We start from the raw sequence: 17406 nt of genomic DNA on the forward strand, positions 1-17406 counted from the left end.
TATAAATATTGTAAAATTTGGTGTCTGTGTTGGGTTTCTTGATTGTGTTGTAATAGAAATTAGCAAAAATTTATGTTGTTTAGGGTTATCTTGAACTTTTTAGCTCTGTAATCATTACCAAAATGCTTGTGATACGTTCTGTCTTACATTGAAATAGGTCTATGAACAAAAATGATTGTTTTGTTTTTTATTTTTATTTTGCAAATATCAACAAATAAAACAAATTATTGCCCGATCCAATATTTCTATGCAGAATTGAAAATATAAAATCATTTTGAAACCAAATTCGACCCTAAAAGATTTAAAAAAAAAAAAAAAAAAAAAAAAAAAAAAACTTGAACAAGGCATCATTCGATCTATAGTCGAATGCTCTACTACTGAGCTATATCTCCAGATGACATTAATTCTGTTTTTTTTTTTTTGTTTTCTAAGAAGAAATGATTTGCTGAGATTTTAATATCTCCCTTATCCGGTGTAACATAAAATATTCCCCTATAAAAATTATTATTTTTTTTTTATCGATGAGAAAGAAAGAAAGACTATTTTTACAAACAAATTTTTTTTTAATTTTCAGTGCTTATCAGATTAATTTCTGTACAAAACCTATCCAAGAACACTGCCAGACATATATATTAGCTTTGTGTAAAATTTGTAAAAGGTAAGTTCTGAAACGGCTGAGCTTATGAGGAAGGAACTCAGACACACACACACACACACACACAGTGACTTTTATATAATAGAAATTTTGAAACGAAATTCAATCCTAAAAGATAAAAACAAACAAAACATAACAATATCTCTAGCAGACCTTTCATCTATCTAACTTTGAGGTGTTGTTTACTTTATCTAGTTTGGATTTCGTGAAAGTTAAAGCATTTGACTAATATATATATATATATATATATATATATATATATATATATATATATTAGTTTTATATTTATCAAAAAAATATTAGTCATATGTATGTTATACGTACCCACACATAGATATAATATATCAATGTTTATTCATTTGTGCAGATGGCTGCCGGAACAAACACACTATGTTGAACCTTCTATGAACTTTTTTCTTTTTGTAGTGTCATGCATTTTTTTTTTTTCTATCTAAGCAAAGAATTTCTAATTTTTATGAAGAGTGTATGCATGAGAAGAGATGGTATTGACAAAATAACTGTCGTTTGTTTCTGCATAACAAAATGGATCTGTAAAAAATGTACCCAAATTTTAAAATGCTAGAGGAACTGTTTTGCAGGAAAAATAAATATTTAGATCTTGTAACATAACTATACTATTATTCTTATATATATAGGATCTATTAGCCATCATTAGCATGCTCTCTACACAATATCTAGATATTAACTGTTTCCATTTGGAAAGGAGAGATTGGCTATCATCAGCATTCATTGTTATAACTTGATAATGAACAAAAAAAAATGTCTCTAACTCACTACAGAAGGCTGGAAACAACCGAAATATTTGATTTATATAGTTTTCATTTACTGAATATCTTTAGCATCTAATTTGGTTTTAAAAATGATTTGACGTTATTAAAATTGAAACATAAGAATTAAAAAATATTGTTTTATGAAATTAATTTTAGTAAAACTAATCACCTACTCCCTTCATAAACATAATTGGCATTATTTGGAATCTGCAAAAATCAGAAAAAGCAAATATTTGCAAAATAAAACAAAAAGATAAAAATCTATAATATTAGGTTAGTGCAAAAGTAATATTGTTTTTTGACGTTCGACTTAAAAAATCATAACTGGTTTCATAATAAACTTTATTAGTCGAAATAAGAAGCGTTAGAATCAACACATTTTTGCCAACGAGAAACAAATTTATTTATCCCATTAGCATAGAAATTCGGAGTTCTGGAAGTGATGAAGTCATTGGAAGCCAATTCAATATCATTTCGGCTTTTGAAGCATTTTTTGCGCAAGATGTCGCCAAGATGCTTAAAAAAGTGATAAACTGGTGGTCCCGTAAATATGGCAGATGCAGTAGTCTCGTAGCCCAATTCGCTCAGCTTCTGCAGGGTCAGTTGAGCAATATGTGGCAAGTGTTGTCATGGAGTAGAATGGTCACTTCATATTGACCAATCTCGGGTACATACGTTGGAGCTTCTGGTACATTTTGTCAATTTGTCAACTGTACTTCTCCGCCGTAATGGTTTCGCCCGGATTCAAGATGTTGTGATGGATGCGACTGGCTGCAGACTAGCAAACAGTCACCATAACTTTTTTTTTTTTTTTTTTTTTTTTTTGGTGCAATTTCAGCTTTGGGAAGTGTTGTGGAGCTTCTCCAGCATCCGACCACTGTGCCGAATGTCGCTAGTTGTCGTAGACGATCCACTTCTCATCACACGCCACAATTTATTTGAGAAATGGGTCGTTTTTGTTGCGCAGAAAAAGCATAGAACACACCTCAAAATGACAATTTTTTTATTATACTTCAATTCATGCCGCACCCATTTAACCAACTTTTTTGACTTCCCTATAAATGACAAATGACTGTAGAGTGGTTGACCTCGAGTTCAACAGCAACTTTCTGTGTGATTTTGCGGAGATTGGCTTCAACTAAGACTTTCAAATATTTGTTATGAACTGCGATCGGCCGACTGCGACCATTTTCATCTTCGAGGCTCTCCTCACCATTACAAAATTTCTTGAACCACCATTGTGCCACACGTTTGTTAGTGGTTCCTGGGCCAAACAAATCATTAATATCACAAGCTATCTCGGCAGCTTTTCGGCCTAGTTTTAACTGGAACAAGAAAATTGTGCTGGTTTGAATTTTGTCCATGCTGTTGAAAAGCCTGCAAAAAAAAAAATGAAGATATTGAGAATGGTAATGAATAACATAATTCGATAGAGCGAAAAACGCGCTTCAAAATGATATATAACATGGTTATATATAAGTAATTATTACTTATATAACATGGTTTTCTATAAGTAACATGTGAAAAAACGATATTGTTTTTGTACCAACCTAATATTTACTAAAGAGAAAATATCTGCAAAAAATTGAGCAGGGTTAAATAATACAGCATTTTTGTCTGGCTCTATTTTTTGGTCCTCTGACAGGAGGGTAGACCTGTAAATTCACCCTTGTCTGTTCATCTGTCCGCATTTTTCTCAATAACTGCGCCTTTGAATTTTTAAAAATTTTGCACAAACATTAAACATGATATGAGTAAAAAGTAACAGAACTGATTTTCTGGGAAAATGCCAGTTTCCCTCCTAGGGGTGCCTTTCGGGTTAAAATGGCTAAAATTGACACTTTTGTAAATTGATTGCTTAGGTTTTTATAAAATTTTTATAAAAGTTGTAACGAACTGATTTCTATATAATTTTGTTTGTTTATACTTCGCAATAACTCTTGGGTGTGCCCCAGGGGCTCTTTTACGGCTAATAAAAACACTCCATTTTTGAGACTATTTTACCATATTTGTTGAAAATTTTCTGTGTACGTTTATTTAGCAATTTTGCATGGTGCTGAACTCAAATTTAAATATGTTAAGGCCTTGGGGACTTTTGGGGCTACATTGGGAGGGGGGGGGGCAAATGATGGACTTGGTTATTTTTTTATTTTATTTATTTATTTTTTTTTTTTGCATGGTACAGAACTCAAATTTACATATGTTAAAGGCCTTAAACTGCACTATTTGACAGTTGTTACAAAGCTGAAAAGTTCAATATAAGCTTGTTTAGACTTAAATGCCTGCTTGTTATACTTAGCATCTGTTGTTGAGCATCATTCATTCATTTTGTATGAATCGATGATTATTGTTGGCATTCATTTCCCTGATATCTTTCTAGTTATAATTATTTCTAGAAAGACATCAAGTACTTATAAAAGAGACAACATTAAGGGAAAGTATTTCTGTGGAACGAACTGGATTCGAATTTGGTCCACCCGGATTGTCAGATTGTGTCATTATGCACTTAGCCACCATCATCTCCAGCGATATGGTAGAAAAAAAAAAAAGTACAAGACAAAGGAAGATCAAAAGTACAACGGTGAATTGTGATGCTATGAACTTCCTTCCCCCCACTTGGAGAATGTTAGAAAGTGACCCCTTAACAAAAAGAGGAACAATATTCTTGTGGCATTTACTTCAACAATAATTAAAAATGGTTCACTAAGGCACACAAAATTGCCCCGAAATCATATGTTCTTTTGTTTGCACTTTTCTTAATAACCACTCTTTGAATTTTTAAAAAGTTATGTAGAAACATTAGTCATGGTGAAAGTAAATTTTTGCCAGAACAAATTTATTCACTTGTGAAGAGGGGCCCCGCATGCTCGGCTTGTTTAAATTTTTAATTAAAAAAATTTTTTTTTTTTACTTACAAATGTGTCAGATTATTTTGGGCACTCTTTATATCTACACACAATCACAATTGACGTTGCTTGAATAATATACGGCTCAACAGAGCAGCATTTAATTGCAATATAAAAGAAAAAGTTTCAGATATATAATTTTTTTTTTGTTTTTCAAATATTCTTTTTTTTTAGAGGGACTGACTTGATTTTCAGCCATTGAGATCTATTTCTAAACTGTAAGTGGAAAGGCAAATTGATTTCTTTCTTTTCTTTTCTTTACGCTCATATTTAAAAGCTAAATAAATTTGTACTGTAATTACTAAAATGGTTATTTTTTTTTCTACATGAATAAAGATTTGGTTCAAAGTTATGAATGAAATATTTATTATATCCATATATACAAAAATGCGAGCATGAAAAGTAATATGGTTAAAATTAAACATGGAAAAGTAAAAGACTAGTTGTTAAAACTGGGAAAGAAAAAGACAAGATATTCTAGTAAAAAATATAATAAATTAATAACTAAAAATATTGCAGCAGTAAGAATTAAAAACAAAAATTCAATTTAACATTATATAATCGATTCTTAATTAATACTGCAATATTTTAAGTTATAAATTTATTATATTTTTTACTAGAATATCTTGGCTTTTTCTTTTCCAGTTTTAACAACTATTTATTGTACATTTCCATGTTTAATATTAACCATATTACTTTTCATGCTCTCATTTTTCTATGTAATCCATGATTTTTCCAGGCTTTGCTTTGAAATAAAATTTGCTCTCTCTGTTTCGCTTGTTACCTGTGAAATCTTAGTGACAATACCGCTGAGCGATAGATCAGGACAGTGGTGAATTATTAGCAACAGGTTTTATATCCTATTACGTCATCATCCCAGCCGATTTGAGGTAGCGTAACAGATTTGGTTGCTATGGTAACTAACAGCCAATAAAAACAAAAAAAAGTCTTTCCGTTCCTGACACATTCTGAGAATTTTTGAAAGCAGTAATTTTATAACTTTTGTTCTACTGAACGAAAATTTAAAATTTCTTTTCAAAATATAAGCTGAGAAGCTGACCTATGAACTGTAAAAATTATTTGAAATTTGGTCACAAAATGAGTGGTGATGCTTTAAAGCAGTTCTAAATGAGTAAAACTAACACTTTCTAATAATGTCACTTTTTCTTCCTACGCAACTTTGGCAATTATTGAATAATAACCAAATATTTCCTCTGCAAATCTTAAAAACTCACCACTTACAGCAACTTCTAAAGCGTGTTTAACCAAAGTATGCTTGTATTTCATCTAGTTACAAATTATTACATTTAATCCGACTAAAGACTCGTAAATAGGTAATCTGACAAAGAAAGTAGCAACACCCTTCATTCTCCTGCAATTAAATCCTCTCATAAAACTCTCAAACACTGCATAATTTTCATCAAGCCACCGATTATTTTTTTTTCTCATTAATAATACTTTTTGTATATTATGTTAGACTTACAAATTAAATATGGGGTGTGTATATATATATATATATATATATATATATATACTAGCATACTTCCCGGCATTGCCTGGTCATAAAAGTTCTGATTATTCCGATTAATCATCTCAACACTAGTTATATCAATGCTCTATCTCAATATCTCAAATATTGAGCATTTTTATCTGGTTATGATTATCCTATAAATATTAATATTTATACTTGCTTTAAGTTTACAGAATTATTCAATTTGTAAACTTGGAAAAAAATTTTGAAGTTATATATATATATATATATATATATATATATATATTAGGTTGTCTGGAAAATAATGGCCAATTTTAGAGAAAAAGAATTTATTAATCAAATAGGTGACACTAGACATTGAAATTAGTCAAAGTATGATCCTTGATCAGCCATGCATTTTTGCCATCTATCAACTAGATCATTTATGCCTCGTTGATAAAAATTCTTTGGCTTAGATGCTAAGAAATCTTTGAAAAAAGATTCAACCTCTGCATTAGATCTGAAAGTTTTGTTGCTTAAAAAAGCGGCTAAATGCTTGAAAAATGGTAGTCTGTGGGTGAAAGATCTGGAGAATAAGGAGGATGTGGTAGTGTTTCGTATCCCAAGTGTGTGAGTTTCTGCAGTGTCATTCTCGCAACATGAGGCCGCGCATTATCGTGGAGCAGGATTGGACCACGCCTATTCACTAATGTAGGTCTCAATTTTTGTAAATGATGATGCATTTCTTCGAGTTGATTGCAGTAAACCTCTGCCATGATGCTCTGATTAGCATCCAGAAAGCTGTAATGAATAACACCAATTGCACACTACCAAACAGTCAGCATAATCTTCTGTTGGTGAAACTTTGGCTTTGGAACATGTTTGGGTGGTTCATTACAATCAAGCCATTGACCTGATCGTTTCCGATTATCATAAAGGATCCACTTTTCGTCACAGGTGACTATTCGGTCAAGAAATGGATCATTAATGTTTCGCAAAAAGAGCATCGAACACACTTCAAAACGTCGAGCTTGTTGATTTTCATTGAGCTCATGTGGGACCCATTTGTCGAGCTTTTTCACCTTGCCAATTTGCTTCAGATGGTCCGACACTGTTGAACTGCTGACACCAAGTTCTCGAGACACTTCCCTGACACTTTGCCATGGGTTTTGCTCAACAATGGCTCTCAAATTTTCATTGTCAAGATTAGATGGCCGTCCTCTACCTTCTTCATCTTTAAGGCTCTCATTACCACTACGAAATTTCTGAAACCACCTTCTACTGTTCTATCACTTGTGATGCCTTCTCCCCATGCCCTATTGATATTTGCAGTTGTTTGAGAAGCATTGTTACCAAGCTTAAACTCATGCAGGAAAAGTAATCGTAAGTCTTCTTTTCTCATATTCCAAATTATGGGCTCATTCACTCATAAAACGTTTTCTGAAAGAAAAAAGTAAGAAATTATTAAAGAGCACATATAAATCAATGTTGATGTTTACCTGAAATATAATAAAAATCCTATGATAAAATCCAATTTCAAAACAGACTTCCTGAAATGGCCATTATTTTCCGGACACCCTAATATATTTAATTTAGGTAAACAAAAACTTAAGGATCATGGCTTAATGTGACCAGAGGTTGTTTTTGTCACCTGATGAAGTCTTTTTAGACTGAAACAGTAGATTTGTTGTCGCACCTAATGGTAATTTTGTTTATCTAAATTAAATTGAAATAATATTTATATATATCTATCTATATGGAGATATGTTTTCAGTTTCGGTTATAGACAGATGAGATAGATTGGCTGATAACAGATAAACTATTAAGTAAAAATTCAGTTCTGAGACACGTCTGGAGGTTGAGGGTTCAATCCTCAGTGTGGGCGATACTAAGAATACAATTACAAGTTATATATTTTAGCATGTATTTTGTGTTTAAAAATATAGGAAAAAGGTCTTGGGAGAAAGAAACGTTGATAAACTCACGTTTAATATAATAACGTGTTTGATAGTCATGCAACGCTGGGTAAATCGACTAGTATTTCTTGAGTAATTTTTGTTGGCTTGGAAATAGTGTTTTGTTGTTGTGTAAGTTGGTTGGGACAATGACTAAAGCTTAAAAAAGTAACATTCTTAAAATAATTTTTTTTTTCTCTTCTTTTTTGTGAGGGGAGGGGGCGTTTCTTTTTTTTCTCTTTTCTTTCTTTTTTCTTTTTCTTTCTTTCTTTTTTCTTTTTCTTTCTTTCTTTTTTTTTTTTTTTTTGCCAAGTTTATCTATTTCTATCAAAACAGCATTGGCAATCTTCATGAATTTGCAAAGTTTTGTATTTTGTTTAATCCTTAGTTTCTTTTTTTTTTTTTTTTTTACCCAATTTGTGACTTTGCATTTCTCCAAAGATATTACAAGACCATTTTTTTTTTTTTTTTTTTTTTTTTTTTTTTTAATCTACGACACATTTCATGATTACTTCATCTCTATCTATATCAACTTATGTTCATATATCGGTATGTACCGGATCGTAGGGGGGGGGACAGGATGGCCTGTTTATATAATTGGGATCCCATGTTCCATGTTTTATGGATTGAATGGCTTAATGGATTGAAAAGCAAAAGGCCGCATGATGACGAAAACATACTGATATATATTAGTGAAAGAATGTAGATTTATTTACATAAAAATGTATATATATATACACATGAGAAATAAGGATGTAGATGGTAAGAATAAGAGTTCGTTGAGAAAAACTGGCATAAAGATATTTTTTCCTGCAAGTAAATCCTGAATAAATATTCAAAATAACATCATATTCGCAGCCCAAATAAGATCCCCTTGATATGGATAATGGTTGTAGCTAGTTGGGTGTTTCCTGCAAATGCATTATAAGGAGGAATCATAGAGTAAAACTCAATCGGGCACCTGCCATGAAAAATAACGATAGAGCAGATATATGCTCACAATGTCTCTTTTGTGGGAAGACAAAAGGGCATTGCCCACTAGATTTCGATTTTGAACTCTCTCAAAGCAGGAAAGGGTGCTCTGAGCAGCTCCTCCCCAGATGTGACAACAGTACTCCTTTTCAGGACATATACAAGTAGGGGATTGTCTCAGGAATGCGATACCTTCTGGAGCAGTAGAATGATCCAACTTTTTTTTTTTTTTTTTTTTCTAACCTTGATGACGGATTTGATGTATGTGTTCCATTTTAAATCCTGATGTTAAGGGTCCATAGACTTAGTTTTCATGAAAAGCTTTACATCTAAATATTTCCCTTAATTCGGCCGCTAACGGGTTAAGTGCATTTTTTTCTTCATTTTTGTTATTTTATCTAAATTTTCCAACGGAATTAACATATATGGATGGTCTAAGAATGCTATTATTAATTTCATTTTTAATAATTTCATTTCTGCTAACGTCTTTGATGCTTTTAACATCTGGTATCATTTTCTTTATTTTTGTTTAAATTTTTTGTTTTGTTCGTTTAAAAATGCCTAGTCACAAAATTTTTTTTATAGGTCCTTGGTATTTTGGCTAAGACCAAAGTGTAGTATATGGCCTCCACAACATCAGAGCCATTTGATGCTGGAAGTTTTCATATAATGGTCTCCCTTGAAAAGATTAAAAATGCGGGCAAACATACAAACACAAAGTGGAGATATATATATATATATATGTGTGTATGTATTTATGTGTGTATGTATGTATGTATATATACACACATACATACATACATGTCTTCTGATGAATATAGAAAGATAAATGCAAATCTATTTCCATGATTTTTTTGGTTTTCTATAACGACTTATTTCCTTTTAACATTTCTGTTTGAGACTTTTGTTCTTTCAATTTGATTTTTTAACCATTTCACTTTTACTAATGTCTTTGTTGTTTTTAACATCTGGCATCATTTTTTTTTTTCATGTAGCCAGACCTCTCATATTGGTAAACCTGATATTTATAATTGTGGAACTCCTCCATTTTTAATGTTTTTCACAGGTTTTTTTTATTCTTTCATTTACTTTTGCTAAGAGGTTTCTGTTCTAAAGTTTATTTTTAACTCGCCCCCTCTCGACTTTTTTTTTGATTTTTTTTTTTTTGATTTTTTTTTTTTTTTTTTTTTTTTTAACTCCATAAGTTACCAATATTCTATTGAAATGAGGATTAAAAAAAATAAATAATTAGAAAGATTTACATTGGGAAGCGACTAGCAACTCTGACAACTTCAACTGTCTGAAAGTAATTTAGAAAGAAAACCCTCCATCTATAATATAAGTCCTGTCTGTATGTATGTATGTCTGCCTAAAACTTTTGACAGAGGCAATGGATTTTCACGAGATCGGTATCATTTTGAAGCTCAGTTGTATAGTGGGGGTTTCATATTAAAGAAAGACGGGGGGGGGGGGGTCATATTGGGCAATACATATAATGATAGTGATGATGAGGGAGAGACATTTATACAGTTCTGGGATGCTTGGGACTTCATATATATACTGACTGGAGATGTATACAAGTTCTTAACACAGGAGGGGGAGGTACATAATCTTGTAAGTGTTGCACAATGTTCATTACTAAATGTTTAACACATTACCTTTTGAATGTTGAAAGATGACACATGACAGCAGTTACAAAAACAATGATGATTGATTACATCAAGAATTCAAATTTGGGATCTACATAGTTTAATGTTCTTCCTTTTGCTTCCAAAGGACTGACTCCGACTCACCCAACTCAACTGCTCTCGACTCTACTCTTCTGCTGACTCCCAGACTGACTCTCTGACTAACTCTAGCTTCTATATTGAGAATCCCCCTTCGTCTATGACGTCAGAAGTATTTTCCAAACGTGACCAATTCACATGGCTTCAAGGGGCGTGCAATAAGTAATTCCCTTGACTCACTTCCAGTTGTCTGATCTAGCTGAAATTTTGCATGTGCAATGATTTATATCTCTACGGGTTATGTGGCAAATTATAGCTCTGAACTAATTGTGGTTTCTGTTTTACAGGTGTTAGAATGGAGTCAGGTGTGAAATGTCAAGCAGTGATCCGGTTTTTGTATTTGAAAAGACGCACACGACAGGAGGCTTTTGATGAAATGAAAGAAACTTATGGTGATAATGCCCCATCATATGACCTTGTAAAACGCTGGCATCATGAATTCAAACATGGCCGGAAGTCTGTGGACACAGCTCCCAGACCTGGTCGCCCCCCCCCCTTTCTACCATTGATGAGGCATCTGCCCGTCAAGTTGAGGCTGCCATTTTGGAAGATCAGCGCATTACTATTCGCCAAATAGCCCAAGATGTCCAGATTAATACAGGGTCTGTGGAAACTATCATTCACGACCATTTGCATATGCATAAGGTGTCTGCCAGATGGATTCCCAGGTTGCTCACACCATTCCAGAAGCGAGAACGCGTTGAGTGCTCAAGGATGAATTTGGAGATGTGCCAAGATGAGTCAAAGTTTTTCGAAAGACTGATTACACAGGATGAAACCTGGGTCCATCACTATGATCCAGAGACCAAAGCCCAGTCAATGAAGTGGAAGCACTTGGACTCATCACTTCCAAAGAAGGCAAGGGTGCAGCCCTCTGCTGACAAGGTCATGCTCACAGTCTTTTGGGACCAGGACGGAGTAGTGATGACAGATTTCCTGGCAAAGGGTATCACAATTACAGGAGCGTATTATGCTTCACTTTTGAGGAAATTAAGGGAAGCTATCAAAATCAAGAGGCGGGGCAAGATCAGCAAAGGTACCCTCCTCGTGCAGGACAACGCTCGGGTCCACAACTCGCATGTCGCAAGATCAGAAGCACGGGCGTGTGGTTATGAAATCCTGCCCCATCCTCCCTACTCTCCTGACCTTGCGTCCTCTGACTTTCACCTCTTCCCAGCCATGAAGTTGTTTTTGAAAGGAAGCATTTCCCAGATAATGCAGCCTTGTTTTCTGAAGTCACGTCGTGGTTGGAGGACCAACCTGGGGTGTTCTACAAAAACGGTCTCCAGAGCTGAATCAAATGATGGAAAAAATGCATACTTCTGGTTGATTCCTATGTAGAGAAAGATTAATAACTGTGCCAAGTTTTGTTGCTCTACTGCTATGGGAAGTGGGTCAGGGGCATGACTTATTGCACGCCCCTCGTATGCATATTTTCCAAACACACTTTTAACAACAAAAGAATTCTGAAGATATAATTCTAACCTATTTTTTAACAATATATTTTTAATTTGTATTGTTCATTCTTTAGCTGACATTTTTAATATTCAGTTTTCTAAAAGAATGAACAATCAATTCTTTTTACAATATAAACAATATCTAACTATTCTAATAGAATTTATCAATAGACTAAATTCTAACATTCCAATACTTAACCTTGCTTACAAGGTTCGAGTCTCGGCTTATCCTAATCTCATTTTCACCTTATCTAATACTCTTCTTATTTACATGGAAAGGGGACAGCCTTTCCCTGTAACAGTTCGACCCTTCGTCCAAAAACATTAATTCCTTCACCCTCAACTGGGCACTTTTTCACAGAGAGGGATTGCTTTTTTCGCCGATCTTTTCGAAAGTCATCCCCTCTTTTCGATATGCCAAGCCTTAATTTAAACCTCAATATGAATGAAGTACTTTCAGGTAATCTCTAGCCAATGGCTCTTGGTGGTTGAGAAGGTTTCTTGTAATTGTTGAAGGAAACTTAGTCTTGGCATTAAATGTTACCATCCATTTTTGTCCCCATTCCATTACAGACTGGAAGTCTTCTAGGGTTTCTGCCATTGTCGTGGATGTGTTCATTTGTTTTCCCCTCATGCCTTTTATAGAGCGTGGTGTCCTCGGCAAATATACAGAAACAATTTTATCAGGGAGATCATTTATGAATATCAGGAATAATAACGGTCCAAGGATCGGTCCCTGAGGTATACCCGCTTTATATCATTGTTTGGACGTATGACCATTGACAACAACCTGGATTCCTCTCTTCTTTAAGAAGAATTTAATTAAGTATTTGTCCAGTAATACCATGGGATATGATTTTCATAAGGCCATCGTGCTATACCCTGTCAAAAGCCTTAGATATGTCTAGTATTACCACCCTCCTCTCCACTGCCTTATCTAGAGGATGGTATATACGTTCAGAGATTACTGTTAGGATATCTGCAGTAGAACGGGCTTATGTAAATTCATGTTGATGATCAGACAGAAGTTTATCAACTATTAAGTGGTGGACAAGAGCGTGATTAATTATGGACTCAAATATTTTGGTGAAAAAAGGGAAGAGATAAATGGGGCGATAGTTTAATGGGTCATTTGCCAGAATTCTTGTAAACTGGCAGCACAGGAACAGTTTTTCACCAGTCATGGGAGCAAAATTCGTTAAGGCATTTGTTGAAAAGTTTGGAGAGAACTGGAGCAACCTCAGCGGAGCATTTTTTTAAATAGTACAACCGGGATGAGATCAGGCCCACCTGCTTTTGCGGTATCTAGTTTTTTTTTATGATATCATGTACTTGAGAAGGGGGTGATTTTCAGATCATCTAGTGTAGTTTCTGTCTGCAAAGGAAAATCAGGGAGGGAGTGGTTTGTTGGGTCCAAAGTAGAGTTAAAGGCAAACCGATGGGCAAGCATGTTAGCTTTCTCGGTTGCTGTGCAAACAACCTCATGATTGTTGGATAGTGGGGGAATTGTTGATTGCCCTTTATTTACTACACTGTTGTAGATTTTCCAGAAGTCACGAGTTCCTAATATTAACAACACTAAGCTAATCTGCTAGATTAGATGAATTCTTGTCCTGGAATTCAGTAAGACCAAGAGTCCAAAAGAAAGGTATACTACAATAATAGTTAACTGATTAATAAATGATAGGAAAATTAACATTATTAATTTTACTATAAGAAAACTGTAAAATGGAATATTTTAATATGTCAAAATTGACAGAAAAAAAAAATGTAAATTTTTGACCTGTATAAATATAAAATGTTTTATGAATGATTGTTTCATGTTCTAAGATGTCTGTCAAGCTCTTGGAGAAAAGATTGAGGGGTTGAAATATTCATATCTAGTAGAATCTAGTCTTGGATATTTTTTTTTTTTTTTTTTTTAATTTTCTAAAGTTGTTTCACTGAAATCTAACTTCAAATCCTTTCTATGTCACCACATGATTGAACTAACCAATCAGATATTTACCCTCCATATCAGGTGGCAAGTGAATTTGGGAAGTATAATGCTACTAAATTATAATAGTGTTGGAATGATTAATTGAAATTGGAAAAAGCATAACTTTTTTGGGGTATCAAAATCGGAAAAATTTGTGCCGAGGCCCAAAACGATTCCTTTTATCTTTTTTTAATTGATTTTATTTAAAACAAAACTTTCCACTGATGATGATAAAATAATGAATTTTAAGCAACCAATAAAACTAAAATCTATAAATCATCCCCCCCCCCCCCACAAGTGTTTTTACATTTCAGAAAATATCTGCACATTTAACATGTATTTTTACGGTAATTGAGAGGGGGAAAAAAACTTTATAGTTAAATATTTGGAGATTTATAAAGAATCGGAATCAGGAATTGTATCGGAATCGTGGAAATATATTGGAATCGTCCCATCACTAATTAATAATATTATTTATTTTTTTATTATTAACATCTATTTTACACACTTGCAAATGTTGTATAACTTTAAGAAATTGATTTTCAAACTAATTTATCTTTGCCCAGGTCTTCATTTATCCCTCTTTCTCTTATTTCCATTCTCATCACTTCCGTATTTTTCTTGATCTTACTCTATGAACTACACTTGCTACCATAACTCCATTTTTTTTCAATGTGACCAAACCAAAAAAGTCTCCTGTTCTGCACCCATCACTCTATCCTGTCCAAATTTACTCTTTCTCTGAGCTCATCAGCACTAAACCTTGAATCTTTAAGACTCATATTACACATCCATCGTATTAATTTCATATTTCTTTCCATGCAACGCATATCCTCAATCCTCACTGGCCAATTTCATTGCCATACATCATCACACTGCGTATATACGTGCCTTGCCATGATCAACAATATCTTATAGTATTTTACTTTTTTAAACCTTTGACTAACTTTAGCGTATTTTGTACTTGATTATTTTTTTTTTTTTAAAAGTATAATCTGTATAATAATACGCGAGGGCATTTCATATTCGTGCATAGGTTATCAGCTTTCATACATTAAAAAAAAAAAGTTAGGTCGTCTAATCAGCAAACATGGTAACTGGTGATTAATCTAATCTCACTAAGCTAAACAATTCTGATTTATTTTTAAACTAGCTCCGGTGCCTGGTGTTGCCCGGGTGTTTGGAGGAGTGTGTTGAGCAAAAAAAAAAAAAAAAAAAGTGATAGTAGGTAGGCAGGCTCAGACCATGTTCCGTGAAGGAGGAAAATAATGTGAAAAAAAAAAAAAGTGACATCTTTGCTATTGCATCTATTGCCAAACCGGAGGTGGCGAAGGTTTAAATTAAGGCTAGTCAATCAAAAAGAGGGGATGCCTTTTGAAAATATCGGCGGAAAAAGCGACCTCCTCCTTGTAGAAAAGTGCCCAGTTGAGGGTGAAGGAATTAATGTTTTAGCCAATTTTTCGATATTTGTCGTCCAAAGAGTCGAGCTTCAAAATGATACCAATCTCATGAGAATTGCCTCTGTCGAAAGTTTTAGGCAGACATACAAACATACATACATACATTTAAGCAGACAGGTGAGATTCATGATAATCTGATTTTTGAACAATTCATCTATGTCATCTGGTCGATTAATCAGTACAATTTTTAAATAAATACATTTCAAAAGGTGACTTTAGTTTTATTTATTTTTAATATTATTTGTACGGTAAAGACAGCATATCGTTTTAGAAATTATTAAATTGCAACTATTTTAAATAAGAAACATTTTTGTTATATTTAAGTATTTAACTGAAAATTGCTTTTTCTTTTTTTTACAGAAGAAAAACTTATTTATTTTTAATGATAAATAATTATTTCAAAAGCAACGCGCACGTGTGTGTGTGTGTGTGTGTGTGTGTGTGTTAAAAAATGTGCTCAACTTTATAGGATAGTTTATACGAGAAATGGTGCACCTTCTCTAAGTGATGTTGTCTGTAGTAACAACATTAAGCTTGATACTCCATCAGTTCTCACTTTCATATTAAAACTTGTGACGAAAAAAGCGTATTGTATCAAAACAGACCAGAGAAAGAAAGGGATTAACTAATTTGAGCTATTACATTTTTATAGAATTTGAACGGAACCAAACCTACTCTTGCCAAAATAAACCTAAAATTTAGAGATTGCAGGGTTAAGTCGGAGTAAAAATAAAAACCCTTGTCTTAAACCGTTCCATAATGCTTGCAGGAGAGAACTTGAATGCCTACTAGACACTATCCTTGAGTGTCTAAGTTCTCTCTGTGCAAAATTTTTTTTTTTTTTTTTTTTTTTTTTTTTTTTTACATGGGGGTCACCACTTATCAAGGCCCGAAGGCCACTCAGGGATAAGGGTTATTGCATGTACAGTAATCAATGAGATAGTATTGTAGTAATCATTAGTATTGGAGGTTTGATAGTGTCTTACTTAAGGGGGCGGTTTGTCAGGAGTTTGTTTATGTTGGACTTGAAGACGTCCAAGTTGTAGTCAGGTGGGAAACAGGCAAGCGCCAGAGAGTTCCACTGGCGTGCAGTTCTAAGAAAGAAGCTTTGCTCATGGAATCTACGTTTTGATTTAGGCACAGATAAAGAATGGAGAAAATTATTGACAGTAGTTTCAGCCACATGGGTGTTTCTCGTGAAAGATTGGCGAGGGGGGGGCGAGATTGGAGCTCAGACGAGCACCTGCTATGGAAATAATGATAAAACAAAGACAGGCTCACAACGTCTCTTCTGTGGGAGAGAGGTTGCAGGGAAGAGAAAAGGGCATCCCCCACTAAACCACGAAGTTTATTTTGTACTCTGTCAAGGCAGGATAAACTGTTTTTAGCAGCTCCTGCCCAGATGTGTCAGCAGTACTCCATCCTTGGACATACTTGGCTTTTATACAGATAGAGAATTGCATCAGTAGTGAGATATCTTCTGGAGCGGTAGAAGGATCCCACCATTTTCCCAGCGTCCTTGGCAACAGACCTGATGTACGTGTTCCATTTCAGATCAGGAGTAAAGGTCAAACCTAGAAGCTTGTCAAAACATGGAGCCTCCCCAAGACGAGAGCCATCCATTTCAATTGATGCCAGATTGGGATCAGATCGTTGATGATGTAAAGATAGAAGCTTGGTTTTGGATGCATTAAAAGTCAGGACAAACTGGCATGAGGATACTTTGTCCTACAAGTAAACGCCGATTAAATATTTTAAATATTTCAAAGTCCAGATAAGACATCCTCGACAAAACTACGTGCTGACTTTTATAAGGAATGGTACACCTTCACCAAGTGATGCTGGCTATAGTAACAATATGAAATTGGATACTCCACCAGACTAGATGAATTTTTGTCCTGAAATCCAGTAAGACCAAGAGATCAAAAGAAACAAGATTTACTATACCGTAGTTAACTTATCAATAAGTAAGAT

General features: G+C 33.9%; 1 protein-coding gene across 6 annotated transcripts in view; it reads left to right on the forward strand.

Moving 5' to 3' along the window:
- LOC145291923 (E3 ubiquitin-protein ligase LRSAM1-like) overlaps positions 1-17406 on the forward strand; it is a 106800-nt gene that overhangs the window by 33669 nt on the left and 55725 nt on the right. The window contains exon 2 of one of the 6 annotated variants that reach the window (XM_080137775.1): positions 4527-4570. The exons of the other annotated variants lie outside the window; for them this stretch is intronic. The gene's annotated coding sequence lies outside the window, so the exon portion shown is untranslated. The remainder of the gene's footprint in view (positions 1-4526; positions 4571-17406) is intronic. 6 annotated transcript variants of the gene reach the window in all.

This window comes from Euprymna scolopes, chromosome 13 (assembly GCF_053919585.1).
Source record: "Euprymna scolopes isolate OS-2025 chromosome 13, ASM5391958v1, whole genome shotgun sequence".
NCBI lineage: Eukaryota > Metazoa > Mollusca > Cephalopoda > Sepiida > Sepiolidae > Euprymna > Euprymna scolopes.